The 12017-nt window shown below is 46.2% G+C and overlaps 1 non-coding gene across 1 annotated transcript, besides 1 other annotated feature; it reads left to right on the top strand.

Annotated features, from left to right (window-relative positions):
• Positions 1526-4769: an enhancer, noted in NCBI's record as "VISTA enhancer mm1017". NCBI's record gives its function as "enhancer in: heart[3/9]" and the evidence as "EXISTENCE:transgenic organism evidence [ECO:0001131][PMID:17130149]".
• On the top strand, positions 3016-3086 carry n-TGgcc3. The gene has a single exon. It is a non-coding gene; the product is annotated as a tRNA-Gly (tRNA).

Here is a 12017-nt window from a genome sequence, read left to right as displayed (position 1 = left end):
TTAGTTAGTACTTACAACCTTGGTCACAGATCCTTCTTTCTATACTGGGCAGTTAATACAAGATTCATTACTGGTCAAAGCACTGAGAAGAGCCTGTTAAGTGCTAAGAAGACATCTATATTACCACCCCAAAGACTCAGGGCATACTACATTGCAGATGAGGAAGCTGGGAGAATGTTATACCCAAAGACTAGGGGCAGTGCTGTTCTGGGCACGTCATGGTTCTGTCACTCACTAAGTCACAGCAGCTGTGGCCACCTGCACACAATGGGACCCATCAACACTCCAGCACACACAGAGGAGCACATGAGTCCCCCCCACACGCATACACACACACTCCCGAGGAGATACTTGCAGTTAATGGCTACTAGGGGTCAGGGGGTCATTTTTCTTGGGGTGTGGGTATGCAGTGCTGAAGCAGCCTCCATCTTAGGCTTTAAAGCCATCTTACAGTAAGGACACAGTGGGCTCGTTCTTGTTTGATTAAACCTGTTTCTCAAGAATGGGCTAAGCCGGGGCTGGTGAGATGGCTCAGTGGGTAAGAGCACCCGACTGCTCTTCCAAAGGTCAGGAGTTCAAATCCCAGCAACCACATGGTGGCTCACAACCATCCGATGACTCCCTCTTCTGGAGTGTCTGAAGACAGCTACAGTGTACTTACATATAATAAATAAATAAATAAATCTTAAAAAAAAAAAAAAGATGTAGGAGAGGCAGGATGTTTAAAAAAAAAAAAAAAAAAAGAATGGGCTAAGCCTCATCTGTAACCTTAACTACACTGCCTATTCCACGAAACAGCAACCACGTCTTTGTTTTTAAACAGTTATGAGCACTGTCTTAGTTAGTTTCCATTGCTGTGAACAGACACCAGAGCTGTGGCAACTCTTATAAGGACACACTTAACTAGGGCTGGCTTACACTTCAGAGTTTTAGTCTATTGTCACTGTGGTGGGAAGAATGGTGGCGTGTAGGTAGACATGGTGCTAGAGAAGAAGCTGAGAATTTTACATATGGATCTATGTACAGCAGCAGTAAGGGGGGTTTGGGGAGAGGCAGGCACTGGGCCTGGCTTGAGCATTTGAGACCTCAAAGACCACCCCCAGTGACACACTTCTTCCAACAAAGCCACACCCACTTCAACAGAGTCACACTCACTCCAATAAAGCCACACCTACTCCATCAAGGCTACACCTCCTAAGAGTGCCACTCCCCATGGGCCTATGGGAGACATTTTCATTCAAACCACTACAAGTATCTTGCAACCCTACCTTTGTTTCAAAAGGTTGTTATGACTACTAGTTATGATCTGCATCTGTAACCCCTCCTGGTTTTCTGCCAAAGTTCCCATTTGAAGCCCCTTACCCTGGCTATAAAAACCTCTTCCCCACATCCAATGCTGACCCCTTAAACCCTGCCTTAGGGAGCCGCAACCCATGTACACAAATTTTAAAAAGCCTGCTTAATTACTTGCCTTAATTAAGTTGGCCATGATCATTTAGATTGGTGGTCGTCTAATCTTTGGTAACCATGGCCCAGTATATCACCCATACCATGCTTATGTCTGTAACCCTAATTAAGCTCATTGGGTAATTTTTTTAAAACGTTGAAAGTGGAAGGAAATAAGTGGAGGATAGGGTGTGGGTTACAGAAATACATTACATCCGTGATTGTTAGTATTTCTACTGCTGTGATAAACATCAAGACAAAGGCATCTTGGAGAGGAAAGGGTTTTTATCTCATCTTACAGTTTGTAGTCCACTCTCAGGAAAAGTAAAGGTAGGAACCTGAAGAGAGGATGAAACAGAGGCAATGGAGGAGCTGCTACTTATTTGTTCTGGTGGTGGCTTGCTCAGTCTACTTTCTTACAGCACCAAGAACCATGAAGCCCATAAACTGGACCCTGCCACATCAATCAACAATGGAGAAAACGCACCATATGCCAATCCGGTGGGGACATTTCTCAACTGAGGTTCTCTCTTCCAAAATGATTCTAGCTTGTGCCAAGTTAACATAAAACCCGGCCCGTACATGTATAAAGTTGTCAATGAATTAAAAAATTTTAAACGATATTTCTGGAATTTCCTAAATTTAGGACCACAGTCTCCCTTTGTCAACCAAAACAAGTAAAGACGTGGGGAGTTATGGAACTGCTAGTTTGAATTATTATTGCAGAACAGTTGTTAATGTGGGGGGAAATTCTTCTCAATCTTTGATCTATGACGTCAAGGATTTTTATATATATTGCGCAGTATCTTTTATATTTCCCAATTCTCACACCCTAGGTACAAAGGACCTCCGCACATTCACAACAGGTTTATAATTCAGTGCAGCGTGGATGCGAGGCTGTCCCTCTGGGCCACTTCTCCCCTGGAAACACTAGTAATGATGCCCATGCATACAAGCAGCGTTAATACATCCGCCTAAACCCAGATGCAGAGTATTTCCTTCTTCGAAATGCCCGTAAGCCACTTCAACGTCCCCAGATCCCAAACTCTGCGGTTGCAATACTAGACTATCTACATTTTACTAATTGCATACAACTATGACCGTTTAAGAGCGCGGCTAAGGCTCCTTCCATGGCCACTTAAGGGGCCTGGGTGAAGGAGAGTCCAGAAAGCCAGTCACCTGCAACCCTGCAGGGGCTCCGCGGGAGCTCCGTAGGCAGACGCCCAACCCCACGCCCGGGCCTCCGCAGGCCCAGCTCCCCTCCAGCAGCCGAGCCAGACTTCCGCGGACCAGCGAAGAACACGGCTAGCCAGCTTAAAAGGCACCGACTCCGGGGAGCTGGAGCTCGCCTCTCACTTCCGCACTGGGAACCGGAGATCTCGCGAGATCTCGCTACAGCTAGCGTTCTAGCCCCGGCGGGGTCAACCCGGGTCAGCACCCCGGCCTCCCCCTCCATCACTGCCCACTGCTTGTTCTGTTTCCTGGGCTCCCAGTTTTTCCAAGGACCGGTTTGCATTAGCACGAACAAGGGTACTAAAGCCTTTGGTTCTTTACATGCTGTAGCTAGTCGCATTGGTGGTTCAGTGGTAGAATTCTCGCCTGCCACGCGGGAGGCCCGGGTTTGATTCCCGGCCAATGCATTGCTTACTTTTCTTAAATGGCTGTCTCAAATCAGAAAACAGCGCTAAAGATTCGGACCAGGAGGCGGTGACACCCTTGCACCGCTTTGGGTGCATCACATAGGTCTCTATCCGTGTGATCTAGTCCTCATAGTAACTTCTACAGAGATGCATGCTTTTTCCTCCCCTACTCTTCTTATGGAACTGGGTAAATCATGGCTCCAGGAGCAGCCGTCGATCGCTGACAACAGTTAAAACGTGGTCCTACCTCAGCTCTAAGACCTCCTTTCTGTAGTACAGCAATTGTCAACAGATCTCTCCACCTCTTGGCTTCCCAGGGAATGCCGTTGCCTAGATTTAGATCCACCACAGCCTCAAAGGAACATGAAAATCCATATATTTTTTTTAAAGATTTGTTTATTTATGTAAAAGTACACTGTAGCTGTCTTCAGACACACCAGAAGAGGGCATCAGATCTCACTACAGATGGTCGTGAGCCACCATGTGGTTGCTGGGAATTGAACTCAGGACCTTCGGAAGAGCAGTTGGTGCTCTTAACTACTGAGCCATCTCTCCCCGTATGTTTTTCTGCTGTGCAGTTGTGAACAGCTTGCTTAACCATTCTGAGATTCTTTCTTCAGCCGATACATGGACTAATAGTAGTCATTTATCATAGGTATATTGGGTTAGAGGAACACCCCCTTGTTTATTTCATAGTCCGCTCTCAATAAATGTGATCTAGAGCTATTAATTCTTCTTGGTCCCCTTATGTGTTGTGCTTCGTGTGGGAGGTGCTGAAGCCACAAGTGAATGAACAGAGGAAGAAATTAAATAAATCTGGCCAGACAGCAGTTGGCCGCCACCTCTACCCACTCAGCTGCTTCCTCTCAGATCTGGTGTCACTCTAAAGGGCTTGAAGAGGGACATGACTGTTTGTCTTCTATCCTCCCAAACATTATGTATTAGTGTCACTAAAATCACACACAGAAAAGTATGCAAATCTTGAAGGTGCCTGAAGGTTCATTTTCACAAAATGAACACACTATGTGGAGTAATACCAGTTCCTAGTGCTGTGTCCCCTGCTAGCTAGTCCTCCCCCTGCATGGATAGCCACTGTCCTGACTTCTGATGTGAATTTGTTCTGCCTGATTTTGTAGGATTTAACTGGACCTTATAGTCTGCACTCTACTGTAACCTCCAAGATCTCCCTGTGTCCTGCCTTCAAGAGGAAGTGACCCGGGGAGTCGCCTTTCACATGGACAGGCCTGCTACCCACCTCAGCGTCTCCTACCTCTCTGAGGCAGGCTTGTGTTCTCTGCTCTTCTCCTGCTGCCCAATCCTCTCCATTAGAGGTAGCGCCTCCCCTGGGGGTATACTGAATGATAGGGATGTCCATGCCCAGCCCCGTGGGCTTCCATCTTCTATGTCTGGTGTGTGCTGTTCCTCCTCCAGCAAGGCCCCATTCTCCTGATGATTAGCTGGAGGGGTGTGGGGGGGAGGTGCTGTTCCTGCTAGCAGTCTGGTGTGTTCACCACACTCTCCCACCCCACTATACTTGGCTATTCAATCCATGATCCTAAATATAGACATCCAAAAGATTCCTGGTACCATGCAGCTTAAAGCACGTGGCTCGAGAATCCGGAAGCTCTACCAGGAGGAGGCAGTATTGCCTGACAAAACAAAGTAGCTCTGTCAAGAAGCCCCATTACATAGATGCCATTAAAACCCATGTGACACTGATAAAACCAGGGCTCCCAGAAATGCAAATACATATGTAAGTCTTATTCTTCATTAATGTGGAGTCCTTAGGAATCCCACTCAGTACGGACCTGAATGTCTGTATGATCATTCAGGAGACTAATGAAGACCTTTTGGCATAATATCTTCAGAGTAATTGGGAAGCTAAGAATGATGGCATATGCCTGTAATTCCAGTTCCCAGACAACACAGGCAGGAGAATTAGAGTTCGTGGCCATCCTGGAATACACAGGGACCTTGCCTTTAAAAAGAATTCTGGAAGAAGTGGGCAGGATGAAGAGGTGGCTTGCAGGCTAAGAGCACTGTCTGCTCTGGCAAAACATCCAGGTTCAATTCCCAGCACCCACATTATGACTTGCAATGTCTGTACCTCCAGTTCCAGGGGATCTTGTGTCCCCTTCAGGCATATACTGGGACCAGGCACTCACGTGGTGCATAGACATAAATGCAGGCAAATACATATACAAACACATACACACATACACATAACATATACATACACATACATATACATATACAAGTCTTTTTAATTTAAAAAAAATTCCAGGAGTGGAACTGGTAAGATGACACAGTGGGTAAAAGTGATTGCCTAATGCTACAAGTCTGATGACCTGAGTTTGAACCCAGGACCTACCCAAGGGTTGAAAGAATCAACTCTACAAGGTTGTTTTCTAACCTGAACACAAACACACACACACACACACACACACACACACATACAGAATAAAATTATTATTAAAGGGCTAGAGAGATCTGTATTGGGATCTGATGCCCTCTTCTGGTGTGTCTGAAGACTGCAACAGTGTACTCATATACATAAAATAAATAATTCTTTAAAAATATTATTAATAGTTTTGGGAGATGGGTGCTTTTATTTGCATATTGCAGAAGCACATAGAGAGGCCAGAAAAGCCATTTTTTTTTGTTCCGGTCATGTGGGAAATGAGAAATAGAATGGGTCCAACCTAGCCACCTCATAGGCAGAGCCCAGAGCCTAGGATCAGCCCAGATCCAAACGGAGGAAACAGCACATAGGTGTGAGGCATGGGTCATAGGAGACCAGCTGCTGAAGGGGCTGAGGCAGGCAGGGACAGCACAGGGAAGGACACACAGTTGAGCTTCAGAGTAACTGAAGAGAGAACTGTGCAAGGGAGAGAATGAGAGTGATTATGGAAGACGGTGGAGGACCCCAATGGTGTGTCCAAAAGCCTGTGTGTGGGGCCTTTAGCTGCTCAGCATCAGATCCTCCATTCCATGCAAGAGAATTCTCTTAGTGGAAATTGCTCCCCTGGCCCTTGGCTCCCACTCAGGACCCTGGATCTTTACAAAGTGACTCACAGAGTCATCAGGTTTTATAATTCACTGCAGAAGCAGCAACAGGCTGTGTCAGGGCTGGGGTAGCTGTCTGAGGAGTAGCAGTAGTTGTCTGAGGGGTAGCTGTAGCTGTAGCAGTGGCTGTAGCTGTGGCTGTGGCTGTGGCTGTGGCAGTGGCTGTAGCTGTAGCTGTAGCTGTAGCTGTAGCTGTAGCTGTAGCTGTAGCTGTAGCTGTAGCTGTAGCTGTAGCTGTAGCTGTATCTGTAGCTGTATCTGTAGCTGTAGCAGTAGCAGTAGCAGTAGCAGTAGCAGTAGCAGTAGCAGTAGCAGTAGCAGTGGCAGTGGCAGTGGCAGTGGCAGTGGCAGTGGCAGTGGCAGTAGCAGTAGCAGTAGCTAAGGCTGTAGCTGTAGCTGTAGCTGTATCTGTAGCTGTAGCAGTAGCTGTAGCTGTAGCTGTAGCTGTAGCTGTAGCTGTAGCAGTAGCTGTAGCTGTAGCTGTAGCTGTATCTGTAGCTGTAGCAGTAGCAGTAGCAGTAGCAGTAGCAGTAGCAGTAGCAGTAGCAGTAGCAGTAGCAGTAGCAGTAGCAGTAGCAGTAGCAGTAGCAGTAGCAGTAGCAGTAGCAGTAGCAGTAGCAGTAGCTAAGGCTGTAGCTGTAGCTGTAGCTGTTTGAGGACTCAGCCAGTACAGCCTGCTACCCGTCTCCTTCTGAGACTGGACTTGGTTGAAGTCAGGTGCCTAATTTTTTTTCAGCCCCTACCTACTCTCAAGATTGACTTGTTTGTTTGCTTGTTTCTAAGACATTTTCAGGGCTGGGGAGATGAATCAATGGTTAAGAGCACTGGCTGCTCTTCCAGAGGACCTGGGTTCAATGCTCATTACTCATATAGTACCTCACAACTGCCTGTAACTCCGGTTCTAGGGAATCCAACACCCTTACACAGCTACGCAAAATACCAATGCATGTAAAAATTAAAAAAATAAATAAATCAGTGAATAAAAGAAAGACGTTCTCATCTGCTCCAAGATGACCTTGAACTTCTGGTCCTCCTATTGCAGCCTCCCAGGTCCTAGTGTTACAGACATGTACCATTATACATAGTTTTATGTGATGCTAGGAGTCAAAAACCAGGTCTTCTACTGCGCAGGCACTCTACCAACTGAAATACAGCTCTGGGCCACAAGGCTGGTTCTTGAGGCCTCCTGTCAACACTGGGAGTTACTCAATATCATTCAGGAAATTCTTCTTCCTTGTAAGTGAATCAGGCTCCATTTCTGTTGTCTGCAATTAAGAGCCTTAATTAGTACAAAGATCCATTGAAAGCTTCAGTGGGGGAAATTGTATGCACATTATGTAAGAGGAAACTAGAAGGCTCTAATGGCAATGGATTGAAGAGAGAGAAGAGAACAAGGTCGTTGTAAGGTCTGAGAGGTTCGGAGGGCACAGACTCGGGAGCAGGATGCCCGTCGGTGTGAATATGGAAAGAAAATAAGCAGGTGAATCCACAGAGACAGCAACTGTGAGGCTGAGTGGTGGGAAGATGACGTTACAAGAGAACAAAAGTCATTTACAGAGAGCCGGCTTAAAGGGGACAGGCCCTCATTGACTCAGCAAATATTAAGTGTCTGTTGTATACCAGGGGCTGAGAGGCATCCAAAAGAAGAATAGCCTTGAAAAAGAAGGACTCAGTTCTTTGATGAACAAATGCATAGCTAAATAATGAATCTACATTATTAAAGCTTGCTTTGGAGTGCTATACACCCACCCATCAAAATGCATCTAGCTGGCGGTAGAATTTCAGAAAAGATCTTATGAAGTACAGCTGGGCCAAAGACAGAGAGATTAGCAGTCATTTCCATAGATGTTCATTTATTCATTCATTCAGCCATATTTATTGAGCATCTACTATGTACTCAATTCCATCCCTTGTATTAGAAACACAGAGCTGGGGCTGGAGAGATGACTCAGTGTTTAAGAGCACTGACTGCTCTTTAAGAGATCCTGAGTTCAATTCCCAGCAACAACTTGGTGGCTCACAACCACCTATAATGGGAGGCGATGCCCTCTTCTTGTGTGTGTGAAGACAGCTACATTGTACTCACATAAGTAAAATTTAACTAAAATAACTTACTTCATTTTAAAAAATAAAGAAAAGAAACACAGAACCTACACATACATCCACACACATGCACGCGTGCACTCGTGCGCACACAGGAGCAAAAGTGAGTCTGAACTTTTGTGGAGTTATTGGGATAGAGAGAGAGGAACACAATAGACAGTTACCTGTGGTGGACTTGATGTGAAATGCAGGCCCCTGTGACTCCAGGGTTTTCAACACAAAGATCTGAAAGGATGGATGTCACTTCCCAAATGGAAAGGATTCAGGAATTTCCCTAAAGCTCCGAAAGGGAGTGGGATCATTTCCAGCCTCTGCACTGTTTCTTTTTGAATCATTTCATTCAAAAGTCATGACATAGGTAGAGCCAAAGGATGTGTGGCATCCCTGCTATAAGCACAAAGGGGACTACGGAAGAGCAGAGGTTCTGGAAGCCCAGCACAGAGGGTGATAACACCTGTAAGGGGAGTGGATGAAGTGGTGGTAGCAAGAAGAGAGAAAGAAATACAAAAGAAAAAAGAGAGAAAGTAGCCGGGTGTGGTGGCACACGCCTTTAATCCTAGCACTCGGGAGGCAGAGGCAGGTGGATTTCTGAGTTCGAGGCCAGCCTGGTCTACAAAGTGAGTTCAGGACAGCCAGGGCTACACAGAGAAACCCTGTCTTGAAAAACAAAAACAAAACCAGAGAGAGAGAGAGAGAGAGAGAGAGAGAGAGAGAGAGAGAGAGAGAGAGAGAGAACTGTGTCTTGTGAGGGAACTAAAGGTGAGACCATTGGTTTTCTACGTGGGTCAGTGTTGACCAATAGATCGTATGGCTGGAGAGATGAGAGACTGACCAGCACAAAGATAGCTGTTTATAGGATAAAACGTATTTCCTATTACTGTCCACTGGGAGTTCTGGAGGCAGTGGTACCCCAAGAACAGTGAGCTTATCTAGAATGCAATATCAGTTTCCACATTTAATCTTCCATCAAGAGGAAAACAAACAAACAAAAAAAAAGGTTGCTTGTCAAAATGACTGGTGTTGAGGCTGGGGTGGAGAAAATACTAAGCCATAAAATAAGGAAGTACTCAGTAAATTCACAGAGACAGAAACTAGCTTGGCAGCTGGAGCAACTCGAGGGAATTTTAAGCATCAGAATAAATAATAGGGCAATGAGGGAAAGATTTAACATCTGTAGTATTGTTGCCAAAGATGCATAACCCACATCTAATCATGAAGAAACAGCAGACAAATCCACATGGAGGAATGTTCTACAATGCAACCGGTCTGTAATCTTCTCAATTGTCCCGGGTGTGAAAGTAAAGCATTGTAATTGTGTCAGATGGAAAGACAGAATCCAATGGGGTGAATAATTCAAAGCTGGAGCCTTTTGTTACAAAAGACAGCACTGGCCCAAATGACGAAAGTCTGACAAGCATTGGTGTCAATCGGGCTGCATTGGTACTACGAGGCAAGCTTCCTGATTGAGAGCATCATGCCGTGTTAGAAGGAGAATGTCTATTTGAAGAACTCATGTCCTAAAGCACTAGGGATAACAACAGGGTTACATCTGCAACTTACTCATGTGGTTCAACAAAGGCGTGTGTTCTCTGTACAACTAGTCTAACCTTTCTGTATCTTTCTATCGGTTTCCAAAGGCAAACATAGGGCTGGCCGTGTAGCTCAGTGGTAGATCCTTGCCTAGTATTTGTGAATTCAGTCCCCAGTATCTGGAGTGCAAGCAAGCAGAGAAGAGTAAACCATCCCTGAGACAGAGAAGAGTGAGAGGAAAACCAGGCCAGAGGATGTCCAAAAACACATAAAGTGTCACGAGAGAAGGCAGCAGATGCACACGGTGCGAAGAGTGAGTAGACTGAAGAACAAGAAGAAAGCATGAGGCCTTTAACCAGTTTTCTGTGTTGCTCCTTGTGACAACATCTTCATAGAGGAAAATGATTATTCTGTCACCCACAGACAACAGTGGAGACATCAGACTTAAGGACTGTCTTATTTTTTATTCCCGTAAAGAGGAACCATGACTACGGCAACTTTTATAAAGGAGGCCGTGTAATTGGGGCTGATTTACACTTCAGGAAGACATGGTGCTGGAGAGATAGCTGAGAGTACCATATTCAGATCTATAGGAAGGGTGGCTGGGGCAGACAGAGGCAGAGACACAGAGAGACAGAAAGACAGGTGCGAGGATAAACGTATAAATATAACCGAGTCCATTGAGTGTTGCGTGTATGTATTTTTTTTTTTTAGGGCTGACCAGAAGTAATAACACAGTGTGGAGCTGGTGGTTAGGAGCAAGAGCTTCTCTTCCAAGATCTGGGCTTAGGTCCAGCACTCACGTTGCTGCAGTTAACAGCTGCCTCCGACTCCAGTTTCAGGGGACCGACGCCCTCTTCTGGCCTCTGTGGGCCATTACACATACAGTTGTTATACACCTCTGTTTTTTAAAATAAGGTTCTCTATGTAGCCTTGGCTGGGCTAGAACTAGATATTTAGACTAGGCTAGCCGCAAACACATAGATATCTAACTGCCTCCTTCTCGAGAGTGTTTTAAACCTTTTCAAAAAAAAATAGTGTGATGCCCACTTTTGGACCAAAATATTCACGTATGGAATCATTACGATGACAAAGTCAAATAGGCTCATTTTAAACAAATGAAAACTGCTGATAGACGGTGAACAAATTTTAAACCACCTATAATCCCTCAACCGAAATAATTCAGCTCTTGGATGCCTGTCCGATTTCTTACATTAAAGGGAGACCCTGTCTCGTGCTATTTTTTGTTAAGGTACCCTTCCCCAGTGTAGAGCAAATACTAAATTACTGAATCAGCCGCTAAATAGACTTCAACTACTTCATTTAAAGGACAGAGCAAGGAATTCCATTGAACAAATATGCCGTTAAATTTAGGACTTTTACAGTAAGCTCGGGAAGGCTGGGGGTGGGGAGTAATCGTGGGGCGTGGAAAGACAGGTCTCACATCCTGAAGTCAGAGCTTGCCACCTTGTGAGGTTCAGAGAAGCTAGGTCACTGGGCTGGGTTTTAGGCACACACACAGGCAGAACAGAGGGTCAGTGAGATCGTGTCGGGCAGAAAGCAAAGAGCCTGCATGGCAGGATTTTTGGAGCGACGCGAGTCAGAATGTGTTGGGTTTCCAGCAGGCAAAGGAATGAGTGGAATCCGAGACCCATGCATCATGAGCAGAAACCCTGGACACTGCGCAGAAGCGCACAGCACAGGCCCGAAAGCTGATGCTTCTCCAATCCTCACCAACAGAGGGCGCCATGTCCTCAGTAGTTTATGGTGGGCGGTTCCCAGCTGCCAACCAGATGTGAGAAGCTGGACTGCGGGAGGCGCGAAGCTTTACTGGAGCCCCTGCAGACTAGCCCGCGGGATAGAGAGAGAAAGAACGGCAGGGGACAGGGTGGTGGCAGAACGCTCCAATGGATTCTATGCATACTCCCTGATTGTTTTCCTTTGCTGGACAGAAAGAGGGAACCCTTATGCCCAAAGAGGGCGCCGTTTTGTGTCTTCCACAAAACATCAGTTACAAGCTGGCGGCTGCCCTGTGGTTGGCTCAGCAAAACCAAGCTGGGTCCATTGGTCAGGGCGTGGGGCCAGGAGAGACCCACGCGGCAGCCTGCGGTGGAAAAGAGAATAGGCCGCAGGGGCCTTGAACTTTTTGAGTACACACAGCCTTGGATCCCAGACGTTGCAACACACACACACACGCACACGTGCGCGCGCGGGTGTAGCCTGACGTTTCAG

This window comes from Mus musculus, chromosome 1 (assembly GCF_000001635.26).
Source record: "Mus musculus strain C57BL/6J chromosome 1, GRCm38.p6 C57BL/6J".
Taxonomy (NCBI): Eukaryota; Metazoa; Chordata; class Mammalia; order Rodentia; family Muridae; genus Mus; species Mus musculus.
Note: the sequence above shows the minus strand (reverse complement) of the source record. Positions and strands in the feature narration are given on the sequence as shown.